The sequence below is a fragment of the Anopheles ziemanni genome, chromosome X (genome assembly GCF_943734765.1).
Source record: "Anopheles ziemanni chromosome X, idAnoZiCoDA_A2_x.2, whole genome shotgun sequence".
Classification (NCBI taxonomy): domain Eukaryota; kingdom Metazoa; phylum Arthropoda; class Insecta; order Diptera; family Culicidae; genus Anopheles; species Anopheles ziemanni.
The window spans coordinates 6,859,545-6,875,240 of NC_080707.1; positions in this window are offsets into that span (position 1 = coordinate 6,859,545).

The window sequence follows — 15,696 nt, forward strand, 5'->3', positions numbered from 1 at the left end:
CACCCTCTATCTCCCTCTTTTTTTCCGTTTGCTCTGTTTCATAAAGCAGCGAGGAAGTCCTTAGGCGGTTTTTACCCACCGAAAAAGGCGCTACCGTGGATTTGCTTTTCCGTTACAACGGGAGCTGTTTACATTTGACAGGGGAGTTTGTTGGTTGCTGTTCAGCTTATTGGTTTTGGTTTTCCGTGTGTGTTTTTATCGAGGCCCTTTTCTTTCGTTTTTTTATTCTGTTTTTGTTCGGATCCACCCGGGTGCGTTGTTCGCAATTGCTCACCCCTCCTGCGCCCGCCGGCTCACAATCCATTTGATTTGATTTGATCAACCCTCCGCTCGTTCGCTCACTCCGCCTTGGCTTTTCCGAACCGCCGCACGCCGTCTCGCTTACCTGTACCATCTCCTTTTTTTTTTTTTTTTTGGTGAATTATAAGTAGCGTATCATTAGTGTTTTCCATCACCTTTTCCTTCGGGCTCGCTCTTATCCCCCACTGGGCTGGGTTTCTGATTTATTACCATTTCTTCAAGTGGCCGCTCTACTCAATTTGGGCACTTTGTGGCTAGTGTGTGTGTGTGTGTGCGTGTGTTCGTCACCGTTTTTCACCTTTTCTGCGACAACCTTTTTTTTCGATTTTCTCGCCCTTTTTCGGGCAGGACTTTTCCGGTGTGGTTGTTACTTTCACTGCCGATTTTGCATGTTGGTGGCCTCATTCTGCTTTCCTTCTAATGTTTTCCTTCAACTTTATTATGTTTGACGTAGGGAACTGCACGAAAGTGTGTCTTGATGGCCTCTAATTGCTTTCTATTCTCGCATAAGCGAAATACTGGCAAAAAGTGGAAGCATGCGAGTTTTGGAAGCGCACCCTGAACACATCTTGCTTGCACATCAGTTGTTGCTCCGACCGCAAGGAAAACAAAGCTCGGATCGGATCCGTGCTCCGAACATGTCGTTCGGAGTGGGCGATTGAGGGATTCGGGATCCGGGGGGGAAGGAGGAACACACCGAGATGCGAGAATGTTGTTATGATAATGGCATTAAACCGTCCCTTCGTTCGAAACCTTCACCCCTCCCGGTCGATCGGACGATCAAATGAGCCTCGAGAGAGAGAGAGAGGGTGGTGTTTGAAGTCATGCCCAAACAAGATTAATACGAAATGATTGTTCCTATTGTTGTGCGGAAAGAAGTTTTCCGGCTAAAGAAACTCCTTCCCCTTCCTACGTGCGAAGGACTAATGATTGCTTGCGACAGCCGACGACCGTACGTCGTCGTCGTCGTCGTCGTCGTCGGGTCGAGAGGACTTGCTTTTCGGCACGAAATTCGCCTTTGCGGATTTTCCACCCGGCTTTCGGTTGTGGTTTTGGTCTGCCGTTCGCCAAAAACACATTACTGCGCCTTGCCGTTTGGGAAAAACGAAGAAGTTTGTTCGCACGTGTGAGTATGTGAGTGTGGGAAGGGGAGGGAAAAAAAAGCACGAAAGAGATAAACATAGCGAGCAAGAGTGAGCGAGAGAGAGAGAGAGAGAGGGGTACCACGAAAAAACTGCTTGTTTGAAGAATGAACCGGAAAGGGAATGATTTAAAAATCAACTCAATTATATATTCCTTTGATGCTTCACGCTAATGTACGGTCCCCCTCTCTGCCGAAAATGAGCGTATCCATATTCACTCGCACACGCACAGCCTCGGCAAGGATATCCTGTACGACATGATGTACGCAATCATCCTCCTCGCATTACAATCGGCGCTCGGGACTCTAGGAAAAAGCCGAAGCCAACCCTCCCGAAAACGGGGGCCAGAAGGACGCGCGCGGCGGAACACTGGCTGGTGCGACGGCCGCGGACGGAAGCAGGAAGCTTGGGGTGATGGAAATTAAATGAAATTGTTATTGTTATTTATTAGCACTTAATATGGGACGTATTAGATGAATTATCTTCGCATGATATTCCCCCTCTCGAATTATCCCCGGGCACAATCTGATTGCCGCGGGAAAGGGGGAAAAGCCGGCTGAAGGGGGAGGTTGGGAGGGTGAGGTGGATGGATTAGTGCGAAGGATGCCACACGGATGAGCCCGGGCGGGGGGGTGGGTGGTGGGTTGGCGAGCTAAATTTTTCCCTTTGTTCGCTCGCCTCGATGCGATTTATTTTCCGGTGGTGGTGATGGTGGTGGTGGTGGTGGTGGTGGTGGTGGTGGTGGCGGAACGGACTAATGGGATAAGCGAACTGAAAGCGGTATGCTGCGAGCAAGAAAGCCAATTTTGCTAGTTGTTAGAAACGGTTTCCCGCCGAGCAGGGACATAATAGAAGTGCGGATTAGGCACATTTTAGTTCTACCACGTCTCCGGAGTCTGTTAATGTGCTTTTCCTTTTGTGCTTTCTTTTGTCCGCCCCGCTGCTGCTGCTGCCGCCTCCTCCCTCCCTCCCTTCCCCCGCTCCCCCTGTTTCACTTTTCCACTGATTTATGTTTTATTGGTTTATATTGTACGTCTCCTAATTTGTTTACTCCTCGGCGTAGAGGGATTGAATTCGCGTTCTTGCGTTGAAGCGTGGTGTTGCACACATTTTATGACGAAAACGGTTTAACAACACTGCCTCCCGCTCCCTCCCCTAGTCATCGGCCCGCTGCGAACAGGGACGGCATGCGGAACCGGATGCGATGCGGCCAGGATACCGATAGCAATCACGAGCGTGATTTCTATCTACACCTACTTTGCGAGCTGGCTTTGCGTTCTGTTTCCCAGATGCGCCGATAAGCGACTAGCTGAAGCGGGCCATATGTACACCCCGAACGGGGTATCCAGCTAAGCGTTGCAACAACATGTCACCATTTTTATCGGCGGTCAGCTCGAATCCGACCTAACCGGTGGGTTGTAAAACCGGCCAATTTGCGAGGATCGCTCTTGTTACAAAAGAGATAGCTCATTTGAGCCCTCGAGCAGCCCCCGGGGGTAAAAGGATTTGCAGCTTCCCCGGATGGAGTGAAATAAGGCATCGAAATATTTACACGAGGCGAACATCCTCGGGAGGTATGCGCAGTTGAAGGGTAATAACATTTATCATTCGTCCAAATCGATCCGGTAGAGCAGGAAAACTGGTGACATGCTATCATGATAGGAACAATAGGTTGTCAGAGCACTTTACCGACAACATAGGTTCCATGTGTTCGTAGCTTTACATCGTTACTATGAAAGAATCGCAATTCAGGTGGAAAAAACCGATTATATCGCTTTACAACAAATATCAAAAGAATTTAATTGAAATCTCTTAGATACTTTTGTAATAAGAAAGATAACCGACATATAGACGTTCAGAAGAGTAGAAGTAATATAGTAATATTAAAAAGTAGAAGAGTAAAGTAATATTAAAAACAAGTTCTTTGGAAAGCTAAGTCTTTGCTTGGCCTTCAAAAACCGTTGTTTTAATAAAAGTTATACATAAATTTTATTTTAAAAAGATGTACTAAAAAGGTGTACTAAAAGCGCTATCAGTCAACGTGATATACCAGCGGGCTTACATAGTAGTAGGCTATAATAATTAGCAGAATGTATCCTTTGGCATGCGTAGGTTTTGCTTAATTAACACGTTGACTGCCATGTCACCTAGAAGTGGGTGACAGCAGCAATTAGTTCTAAAAAGTTGTTGACCCATAAATAAATGAACATGGAACATAAAAACTGTGGTAATATTAAAAACAAGCAAGCTAAGACTTTGCTTGCCCTTCGAAAACGGTTGTACTAATAAAGTGTACTAAAAACGCTTGGCAGCCAACGTGTTAAGCAAAAACCGTTGGATCAATAAACTGTGTTACAAAACTTTGTCAAAAACTATTGTACTAAAATTATGTACTAAAACACCGTGGCAGTCAAATATTAAACTTCTCAGAGGAAACGTTTTTGTAGTTACTATATCCTTATTCTATATACGTGCACTACTATATTAGGGTAAGGGGCTGCTGTCACCCGCGAAATGGGTGACCCGCGTGTTTAGAAAACACTATCGAAGTTGAAAGCACCGCTAACGCGGGTCTAACGTTACGCTTTTTAACGTTAAAAGGGTGTATTAGTCATGGATAGAAAAGAGCAACAACGAGCGAGGAAGCAAATGGGAGCTCTCAGTAGATTATTAACGATTGAAGCGTACTTGAAGCAAGCCACAATTTATGAGTCGCACGTGCCATGAAAGGACGAATGTGTCAGAAGCTAATGCTGAGCACATTTTACGTTTAACCTGCTGAAGAAGTGTTTAGCGATATGGAAAAGGGCTGACTACAAGATAATGTCGATGATTCTCGATGTGAATAAAACATCCACACACTATTCAAGCTGTTAATAAAATATGTACGGACGTTAATATCTGGGAAAACAATTCTCTGGCCAAGAATAACTTTTCTCGGTGTGAATCCGTAACTTCGTTTCACATCAGCTTTACACTCTGTTTGCATCGGAAAGCATAAAAAAACCCTATTGCCAAATTGTACAAATTTTACATGAAATTTATATTCAAATCCACGTTCTCGTTTTTTTTCATGTTTGCTTATGTTGTTTTCGGAGAGAGGGTGTATTTCGCATTTCACCCTCTGTATTTGGACAAACTTGCACTACATTTTAAATATTTGCTTTATTAACACGTTGCGTACCGCGTCACCCAAATATGGGTGACGGCAGTTTTAGTACAAAAAAGTTTTTGACCTATAAATAAATGAAAATGCAACATAAAAATTATTGTAATATTTTATATAAATATTTTGGGAAGCTAAGTTTTTGCTTGGCCTTCGAAAACAATCGTTTTAACAAATATAATAAACAAATTGTAATTAGAAAAATTGTACTAAAAATTGTGCTAAAACGCTTGGTACGCAACGTGTTAATACTCTTTCGTACTCGCTACGAATCGACTGCTCAATAAAAATCAATCCATGCGGTCACTTTTGTCCCGAGTAATGCATTTTCGAGAAAACCAAAATTGGGGTGAACGTTGGCAATTGTCGATTTTAATGTACACTGCGCGCCTAAATCGGTTTGCCATCGTGATGACGCGCTAAGGAAAAATCGAAAGTGCGTGGCCGAACGTAGTACGTATGGCAAAACCTCTAAGATTTCTACCCCGCCGATGTTTGTACGGATGTAATAAATTGCTCTCCATCCGAATTGATTTACATAATGAAAAGGAAATTGAATTGGAAATCAAGCCGCCTACAAAAAGCCGAACAGCCGAAGCAGTTCCGGCAGCAGGAAAACCCCGGGGCGCACGGAAAACTCGGGACTGCAAGGCAAACAATGCACAGTAGTCGATAAATGAATGAATGAAAAACTAGGAAATAGCGCATAATCGGGCGTAATAACGCATAACAAAAGGTACAACATCATCCGCGCACAGACAAAAGCAGTCGGGTGCAGTGTCTGCCGACGGGCAGCAAAACATTTTTCCACACACATGCAACGCAGCAGGCAGTAAAAAAAAAATAAAATGCGCCGCTTCTCACATATCGTTTAACGTGCGAGCACGGAAACAATGTGTGCTACATTTGTACCAGTCGGTCGGCCACTACATAAACGCCAAACGGAAACAAAATTAGCAACACCAGCGTACGACTAGCGCCCACTTTTACGGCTGATGATGCAGTTGTGCAAATGCGTGAAGCTGCGCTTTACGCGTTACGCTACGAAATCTAAACGTAACGATGCACGAACATCAAAACAACAGTTGCAGTTGCTAAAAGGTGTCTCTATGTGCACCTTTCGATTTCGAATAGATTCATGAAATAAATAACTTTGATTGTTGCTGATTTGAAATATATTATATCATGTTTCTCAATGTCAAATACAGGCCAATTTTCTGTGGGTTATCATGTTGACTGTCATGGCTATCATTTTTGAAAGCCAGCTGTCATTAGTTCTAAAAAGTTTTTGTCCCATAAATAAATGAAAATGTATTTTTAAAATTATAGTAATATTTAATATCAATTCTTTGGGAAGCTAAGTTTTTGTTTAGTCTTCAAAAACCGCTGGTTTATTGAATGTTATACACAAATTTTGTTAAAAACTATTGTGCTAAAAAGTGTGCTAAAAACGCTTGGCTGTCAACGTGTTAATGAGTCATTAACACGTTGCGTTCCAAGCGTTTTAGCACAATTTTTAGTACTATTTTTTTAATTAAAATTTGTTTATAATATTTGTTAAGCTTCCCAAAAAATTAATATAAAATATTACAATAATTTTTATGTTGCATTTTCATTTATTCATGGGTCAAAAACTTTTTAGAACTAGAACTGCTGTCACCCATATTTTGGTGACGCGGTACGGAACGTGTTAAAACGATATATGCATTCTACTGAACACGTTGAGGGTTACGCTGTTTTAGTACCTTTTTAGTACAATCAATTTTGGAAAAATTTGGTTATAAACTTTTTGAAAACAACGTGTTCAAGAAAGCAGGCAAATACTAGAAAGATGTATATTTGTTGTGATCGTAGCTCACTTCTTTATTAGTGAACTAATACATTTTTGTAGAGGACTGATGAGGATTGCTGCTGTCACCCGCGAACGGGTTGTCGCGCCCGTACACCTGGTGAAAAGAACCAAACGTTCGGCAAAGCTAATTTAGCAACATATTAGTTTTATTAACCTATAGTTTGCCGCCATATATGGCTCTTCGGTTCCTGTTTACGCCTCGCGGCGAAAAACAAAACGTTTATAGCCTGAAATAATACTGTAACAACAACAAACGGCTGCATGCGATCGGTTGGTAAGGAAAAACAGAACAAATTTGCCGCCGCGCAACACAAAGTGCGCCGTGCGAACGCGGCGAACCGACGGTGGCGGTGGCGTGGAAAAGTGTGTGGAAAACTCGCGCGTTCCGCTACATTTGTGTGCAATTGAGGATGAAATATAAAACTGAATCGCGACGCGGCCTCCGAGCCGGCCAGAAGTGCCGAAGCCGCCGCCTCCGATCGCTTGAAACTGTGGCTCTGAGTATCAAACACACAAATAGTAAGATAATTATTTCCTTTTAAGAGAGGACGCAAATGATGGGGGGGGGGGGGGGGGGGGGGGGCCGGCAACTGTGTGTTGGAGTCGCTCCGTTTTCGATTTCGAGACCGTCGAGTGGCAAGGTAAGCGCCAACTTGCTGTCGGTTGCTGCTGCTCGTTTGATTTGTTGCTGATTCTAATAGCAGCAGCCTCACAGGTTCCTCCTACATTTATCATCATTACCGGGCAAGGAGACGCGGAATAGCATCTTCGACGGGGGAAGGATCGCAAGAAGTAGGCATTATAGAGAATTAAATCGAACACAACAGCAGCATGATGATTGCAATGGCGCGTTAATCACGGCGCATGGGTAATGATCTTGCTCTGTTGCTGGTGTTGGTGATATCTTTTCATCGATAACGAAGTTGATGACGGCCGACTAAGAGGAATTGGACTAAAACAAACCAGAGAAGTAGTAGAAAACAAGACAAGGGCGACAGGGTCACTACACATCCATAAAGCCGAGCGATGACGAATCATCAACAACGTGGGAGGGTACGGGACATGCAGAGCATGCGAACATCCTTCCCCGAACAACCACCGAAGCTATGCTATGGAAAACTGTGTGTGTGTGTGGAAATTTATGGATTTATTCATACTTCTTTTAACACGTTGACTGCCAAGCGTTTTTAGAACACTTTTTTAGAACAATTATTTTTAATATAATTTGTTTATAACATTTATTAAACCAACGAATTTTGAAGGCTATGCAAAAACTTAGCTTCCCAAAGAATTGAGATAAAATATTACTATAATTTGTATGATGCATTTTCATTTATTAATGGGTCAACAACTTTTTAGAACTGAGTTTTGCTGTCACCCACTTTTGGGTGACATGGCAGTCAACGTGTTAACACGTTGACTGCCAATTCATTTTTAGCACAGTTTTTTAGTACAACCATTTTTAATAAAATTGGTTTATAACATTTATTAAACCAACAGTTTTTGAAGACCAAGCAAAGCCTAAGCTTCACAAAACCTTGATATTAAATATTACAATAGTATTTCAGTTACATTTTCATGTATTTAAGGGACAAAAAGTTTTTAGAACTAATGACAGCTGGCAATAAAAAATGATAGCCATTGCAGTCAACGTGTTCAACACATCGAAAGATAATTTAGCACTCCAAAACTATGAAAAACTTTATGGAAAAACGTACATCATTATTTTAAAAACACTGCACTCTTGACTCAAAACTTTTTTTCAGTTAAAATACGTTGCTTTAAAGTTAAATGTGGAACAAAATATGTGTCTTATTTCTTTACGACCGCTTTATTAGTTCCAAAAACCGATCATAATGATTGAACACACCGCTAACATCCATCATCTTACATCCAGTAATAATGCCGTATCGGAAACATGATGGAAGCCTGTCTGGTTGTAAAAAGAGTAATTTTAGGTTATTTCGATCTCGTTCCTCGATCGCAGTCGGTAAAGTATTCATCTGTTTCACAAAACTAAAAAACGATCATTAAAAAATAAGCATGATGCATCTCTTCCGTTTGCTTTCGCTCCGTGCAAGCAGGTCTCAAACCGATTGCATTTGCGCGAAAGGGTACATGAAAATCCCCTCCCGCCAAAAGGCAGCTGTGCGCAAAGAGGGCACGAATGAGAAGAAATCACCAATCACAGTAAACAGTAATTTCATTATCGTCATCGACCTAATAACTATGATTTCGTAGCTCAAACTGCGGCGATACGAAGAGCAGCCGAGATACTTCGCAGCGAATAGACATTGAAACAATAAACATGACCATAAGAGGTCAAAAACGAGGAGAAACAATACCAACGAAAGGAAAACATGTGGTCGATAAAGACAGCGATCCGCAGTTTCCAGTGCCATTATAGGAAACGAAGGATATATCGTAGATACGAATTTCAAAATGCTTCACTAACTTGCTGTTTTCGCTCGATGGCTTATCTCCAGTTGATAAAAAAAAAAAAACAGAAAAGGAAAATACAAATTTGCAATTGCAACGAATCAATTTAAATGTGCAGCCAGCTGTCATTAGTTCTAAAAAGTTTTCGTCTCGTAAATATGAAAATGAAAATGAAAAACATTAAAATTTATAATAATAATTAATATCAATTCTTTGGTAAACTATGTCTTTGCTTAACCCTTAAAACTGTTGGTTTAATAGATGTTATAAATAAATTTTATTAAAAACTATTGACTAAAAGTGTGCCAAAAACGCTTGGCAATGAACATGTTAAAGTAGTTCTAAATATAACTCATAATAAAACATAATTGAAAGGCTTTATGCCAGGATGGGATTAAATACTCAATTATGAACGTTGACTGCTAAGCGTTTTTGGAACATATTTTTAGTACAATATTGTTTGATAAAATTTGTTTGTTAAACTAAATAAACCAAGCGGTTTTAGAAAACCATGCAAATACAAAGCTTCCCAAAGGATACATTTTTGTAATACCTATACCCTAATAATATATTATTGCACTACTTAGTACGTAGTTACTAATGTTAAAAAGTTAAATAACAAAATTAAAATGCTTAATAATGCATGCATAGATAAAAAAAATCAGACTCAACGATTGGAAAATAGTAAGAAAAATTAATTCGTTAAATTTTCTATTGCTTCTAAGCTAATAGTTAGTCCATGACTGGAAAACAAATGGAAAACAGCACATTTTGCAATTATTTCCTCCCGATGCAAGTGCATCGCGTATTAATTTAGTCCTACTCTTTTGTTTCCCGTGTCATTGAACTGTTTTCATTCAGTCACGTGAGCGTGAATTGTCCTCTGCCTGATCGTCAAGGTCCATCCCAGCGCGGCCACACCTTCGGCTGGAGTGGCAGAAAAACAAGCCCGGCCAGTCGGGCCCGAACAGAGTTGTCGCTTCCTGCCAAACATCCGTGTACTCTTTTAACCCCGCGCCTACCATCCCGCCCCCCCCCTCTCTCGACCACACCCGGACGAAAATGGCTACACGGCCACCGGACGACCCATAACTTACCGGGCGACATACTCCTTATCTCGGTTACGATTCTCCAGAGCATAAAAAACGAATCGAAGCGAACATTAAAAACGATTCCGTACAGTTTTTCGTCGGTGCGGTGTTGTGTTGGCCCGCTCGGGCCGGAGTATATTTTGCCTTTTTATTACTGTATTATTTGGCTTTCCTCGCGCGTGGTGAATAGGATGGGATTCGGAGATAGGAGAAGGTTCGGGCGCTCACTCGTAAGAAAGTCATATCAAAAGAAACTCGAGGAGAAAATGAATGGAGCGCACTGTTAAGATACGGAGCACACGTTTGTAACGTATACGTATGGATGTTGCTGCTATTAGCGCTTATCCCGAAGATATACAGCGAGCGAAGGCAATTTTGATAGAAATTACAGGAACATACATTTAAATGCGTACGAAAAACGTCTAAAATAACACCGAACCGTTTTATTCATGGCGCGGCAAATCTACGATAAAATATTTAATCATTTTATACCCTTACGTCAAAGCGAAATTGTGTTTCGTTGGAGTTAATTTTTTAAAACCATCAACGCGGGGCCCCTATCTCGAACCATCTCGCCCGACATACTCTTCATCGCATCCGTAGCTGGTGATAATCTGAATAAACTTCTCGCTCGTTTGGCGTAAAGGACCGCCTTAAGTGATGCCTGCCCATTAGCACGTTGATTGTCTCGCTTTTTTAGTACATTTTAGTAAAATTTTTGTTTTCAGAAAATTCGGTTATCAAATTTATCTCACCAAACATTTTCGTACACCAAAGCAAAAACTAGACTTTCGGGAGGATACATTTTTATAGTTACTATAGCCTTACTGTTTTATCACGTTGACTTCCAAGCGTTTTAGCGCACATTTTAGTACAATAGTTTAATATCTATAGGCTCATAGGCAATAGGCCTTCGAAAACAATCGGTTTAACAAATATTATAAACAAATTTTAATTAACACGTTGACTGCCATGTCACTCAAAAGTGGGTGACAGCAAAATTCAGTTCTAAAAAGTTTTTGACCTATAAATAAATGAAAATGCAACATAAAAATTATAGTAATATTTTATATCAATTCATTGAGAAGGTAAGTTTTTGCTTAGCCTTCAAAAATCGTTGGTTTAATAAATGTTGCAAACAAATTATATTGAAAAAGATTGTACTAAAAAGGTGTGCTAAAAACGCTTGGCAGTCAACGTGTTAAAAATATTGTACTAAAAATTGTGCTAAAAACGCTTGGTACGCAACTTGTTAACACGTTCTGTATCGCGTCACCCAAATATGGGTGACAGCAGTTCTAGTTCTAACAAGTTTTTGACCCGTAAAGAAATGAAAATGCAACATAAAAGTTATTGTAATATTCTATATAAATTTTTCGGGAAGCTAAGTTTTTGGTTGACCTTCGAAAACAATCGGTTTAACAAACGTTATAAACAAATTGTAATTTAAAAAAATGTACCAACAAGTTGTGCTAAAACGCTTGGTACGCAACGTGTTAACACGTTCACTGCCAAGCGTTTTTAGTCCACTTTATTAGTACACTCTTTTTTAATATAATTTGTTTAGGACTTGTATTAAACCGACAGATTTTGAAGGCTCAGCTAAAACTTAGCTTCCCAAAGACTTTATATTAAATATTCCTAAAAATTGTATGTTGCATTTTCATTTATTTATGGGTCAAAAACTTTTTAGAACTGATTTCTGCTGTCACCCGTTTTTGGCATTCAACGTGATATCAGTGTACTATTATGTAAGTAAACTATAAACACCGGATTGTTGCAATTCTGGATTAACGAAGTGGTGGTTTAATCGTCCCATTCCGTAAACACGGACTACTTCCGTCGGGCAGAAATGCATAAAGTAGTCCCGCTGTCCACTACATTGCTCTTCTATTTTCGTGCCCTTCCCTTCCCCTTCCCTTCTCCTTGTGGCGATTAAAAAGGATGGTAAAAAAAAATATATAAATATAATTTCGAACACGATTTCATAACGATACCACCACGATCGCCTTCCGGCTCGTCGTGAGTATATTATTTGCTCGTCAAACCCCCGCCTCGTTTGCCTTCAACGCTGGTGTCTCTACCCGTTTCACTTTTATTTGCTCTTAGTTTAAGTGTTATTTTCTCCTATCTACCTCCAGCTTTTCGCCAGTTGCTTCCCGCCGGGTCCGATCTTCGATTTGTGCAGAACCGCCATCACATCGCCACCATTCGCCATCTTCTGATCACGACCCATCGTGTGTGTAATGTCTATGGTGGGCGATTATTTCCTCCTCGCTTGCAAACTGCAGAATACTGCAGTTTCGAGAGGGGGGAGAAAAAAACATGCGAAATCGCATCATTGCATCATTGTGTATTCCTTTAATCTTCTCCAACTGCCTTCCCTTTTCGCTGGGCATCGATTGGCTGTACCGAGCCATTTGAATTTCCTTGAATTTCTTCTTCACCACTTTTCACGTTGTACTCCATTGCACGTTATTATTACTATTATTATTACCATAGTTTTGATTTTTTTTCCCCCATTTCGTTGTGTTTTGTTTGCTTCGCCCTTTTTTTTTTTTTGAGAAATGGCGTATGTGTCCTGTTGAACAAGTGGAGCATATATCTCTTTTTTCCGGTTGAATAATCTCGCGTGCCTTTCTTAAACAACGTTAATCTATGGTTTAAGAAGTCATCTCGCTTCGATTGCGTTTTGGTTTTATGGGTGTTTATTTTAGTTGTTCGTCGTTTTCGTTTCCGTTTGCCTCGTTTCGTACCCGTACCTCGTAGTATTGCATCGCATCGGGCAAAAAAAGGACAACGACGACGGGGCACCTAAGATAAGTATGAATAATTGTTCTGCGTTGCAAAACTCACATAATAATGACTTTAAGCTTCGAGCTGAAATTGAACAGAACCCACGCTCCATTGCTCGATTTCAGCGTCCAAACACAACGGCCAAAGAGAACACACTCCCGGCTCGCTTGCCCATCCCCCCCGTTCCACTCGTTGGGCCAATATCTCCGCAGCTACACGAACAGCTCAATCATGATTTCACGCCGAAGAGTTGGTTGCTCGCCATCCCTTTTACCACCAACCGAACCGAGAGAAAAAAAAAACCCCCGTCCCCGGACGTGAGAGCAAAATCGTAAGGACAAACTTTCCCCACCCACCACCTCCCCTTCCCCCCGCTAAGGGGTGGGGTGGCAGAAAACCGTCGTGCCGGAGAGTAGCAAATAAAAATATTACAAAAAACAAAACAAAAAACAGGCACACGAGAGAAATATTGGCGACGATAAAGGGCTTGTTTTTACGAATCGAGTCGGAAACGAGCAAGCAATAAAAAGCGAACATGCAAAGCGAAAAATAATATGCACCCCTCATCAACCCCCGTTGGACCGATGCAGTCGTCCTCGCCGGTCGATACGCTGATAGTAGTGGTGGTGGTGGGGGTGGGGGGGGGGGGGGGGTTGGGAGGTTGGACAGGAGACGAAGCCACACAAATCGAATTGAAACAAACACAGCACACCACCGGATGGCGATGACGACGATGTGGATGATGATGATGATGATGATGGTGACGTTGAAGGCGCACCGGAGAGGGTGGGAGGGGGGGGAAAAGGAGCTGGAGCGAATGGTTTTGGGCATCAGAATGAAATGTCCAAAATGCTATTAATAAAAGATAATTTTTCGACTTTTGGCGGACAAAGAACACGGAGTGCAATAAGGTAGATGATAGGTTGAGACTCTCGCCTGACAAAGGGGGGGGGGGGGGAAGGCGAGCAGCTGGCCTGCTGGGGACTCCTTGGGGAGGTAAAAGGAAACGGGTAGGACGCGAGCAGGCTTCAACAACATGGTTTGTTTCCTCCATTCGGGTTATGAGCGCGACAGTCCTCGGAAGAGTGTGCACGGTTCGCGGCTCCATTTTGCTCTTCAGGTTTTTCGCTCGTACCATGCTTCATCCTACAGCATTTTCTGCAACAAGCCTAACGTGTACAATGGCGAACACTGTTGGCTAAGGCACCGAATCCAACCCACTGTTCTGAACACTTAGAAAGAAATGTTTCTACACTTACTCGTTTGATTGTCGAGCGTATCTGATTGATATTCTCAGAGATCTTTATGTGTTATACACTTTGTTTGTGATAGTTTATGCCCAAAATAGAAATCCTGAATCCTGTTTTATATACTTATCGTACTTCGAACATAGCAATCCTCCCAAGTAACATTTTAAGTTTTATCATGGTTCTAACGATGTTGTTCATGCTCATCATTAAGTCTCATCTTAAGAGTAAAATATCTTAAAGGCTGTGATAAAACCTTCATAAATCCGTTTTAAGTGTAAGAGGGCCCACTCTACAGAACGTTGTCAAAACCATCCCTTAAAACCTTTTCTAGACCAAAAATCACTGATTGGTTTTAAGAGAAAGTTTTAAGAAGGACTTAACAGCGTATTTACAGACTCTTCAAGTCTACTAAGATTTTAGACTTAATGAGCGGTTTTATAGCTATCCTCAAAAGGTTTTAAGGATGTCAAAATTGTTAAAACTATTTTGCCTGCTGAGAAACCTCTATAAAACCAATTGGACTTGGTACACCCATGTTAAAACATTGATAAAATTTGTTAAAGTCTAATAGGTCTTGGAAATGTTACTTGGGCTGGTGCGTAACGAATCCGTCACAATCCATACGAACTGACACACAGGCGTCCCCGGATTGTAATCTTTTCGCTCTGTAAATAACTGTTCGCCGGGAAACCATTTTTCCACATTGCAAAGCCCTGGGCCCTCTTTGTTGCCTCTTCTCCCCTCCCCACCCTGTGCCGGAATATTTGTGATTTGAATTTGAATATTTTTATTTTCTCGGCTAATCTGATTCTTGTTTTTTTTTTGCTTCCACTCCAACAATACTCTGGAGAATACTGTTGACGTCTTCCTGATGTCTTTATGACGCTGACAAATCCTCCCCTCCCACCCCAAAATGTAATCGTCGGATCAAAGTGGTTGTATAATTTTTGTTTTTCCCAATTTTGTCTGGATATTGATTTTTCGTGGCAAAAAAAAAGAGTGTTTCTTAATTCCAAGGGATTTGGTGGAAGAAAACCATAATAGATGGCGACAATTTTAGTTCTTAGAGTTATGATCAAACAACCATTGCATCCGGTGAATGGAAATATAAGCATGAATTTCATTTTCTAGTCTCTAGGGTACAACGAACTCGAACTTAAGCTGACTAGATTTAGTCATAGAAGTAGAAGAATGTTGTTTTGATGCGCCATAGTCATATGACTAGTAAACTTTTGATGGTTCTACACGATCGACTCTCGAAGATAAAGTAAGAGTAAATGCAATCTTAGAGGTCTTTAGAAAAGGACATATGAACTACACTTCTGGTGCAGAAAGCAAGTAAAAAAGCAAGTAGTAAAAATAAATAAAATCCTTTTTAAATTGAAATGCAGAACTCTCAGCACACTTCTGAGGTATAGACATTATACACGAACGACGAAACCCTCTTAACCATGACCGAGAAGATGATCCTTGGACAATACTGATGCCAATAAACCCTATACACAGAGTCAGACTAGATATGTGATGGATTGGTAAATTGTCAAGTGTTAAATTTCAATTATTCATTGTTCTTTCGTTGTTTTAAAAACTTTCTTAAAGCAACTATCAAAAGTAAGTTATTTGTTAATCCTAAAACAAGTATAATTTGATTGAAAAGATG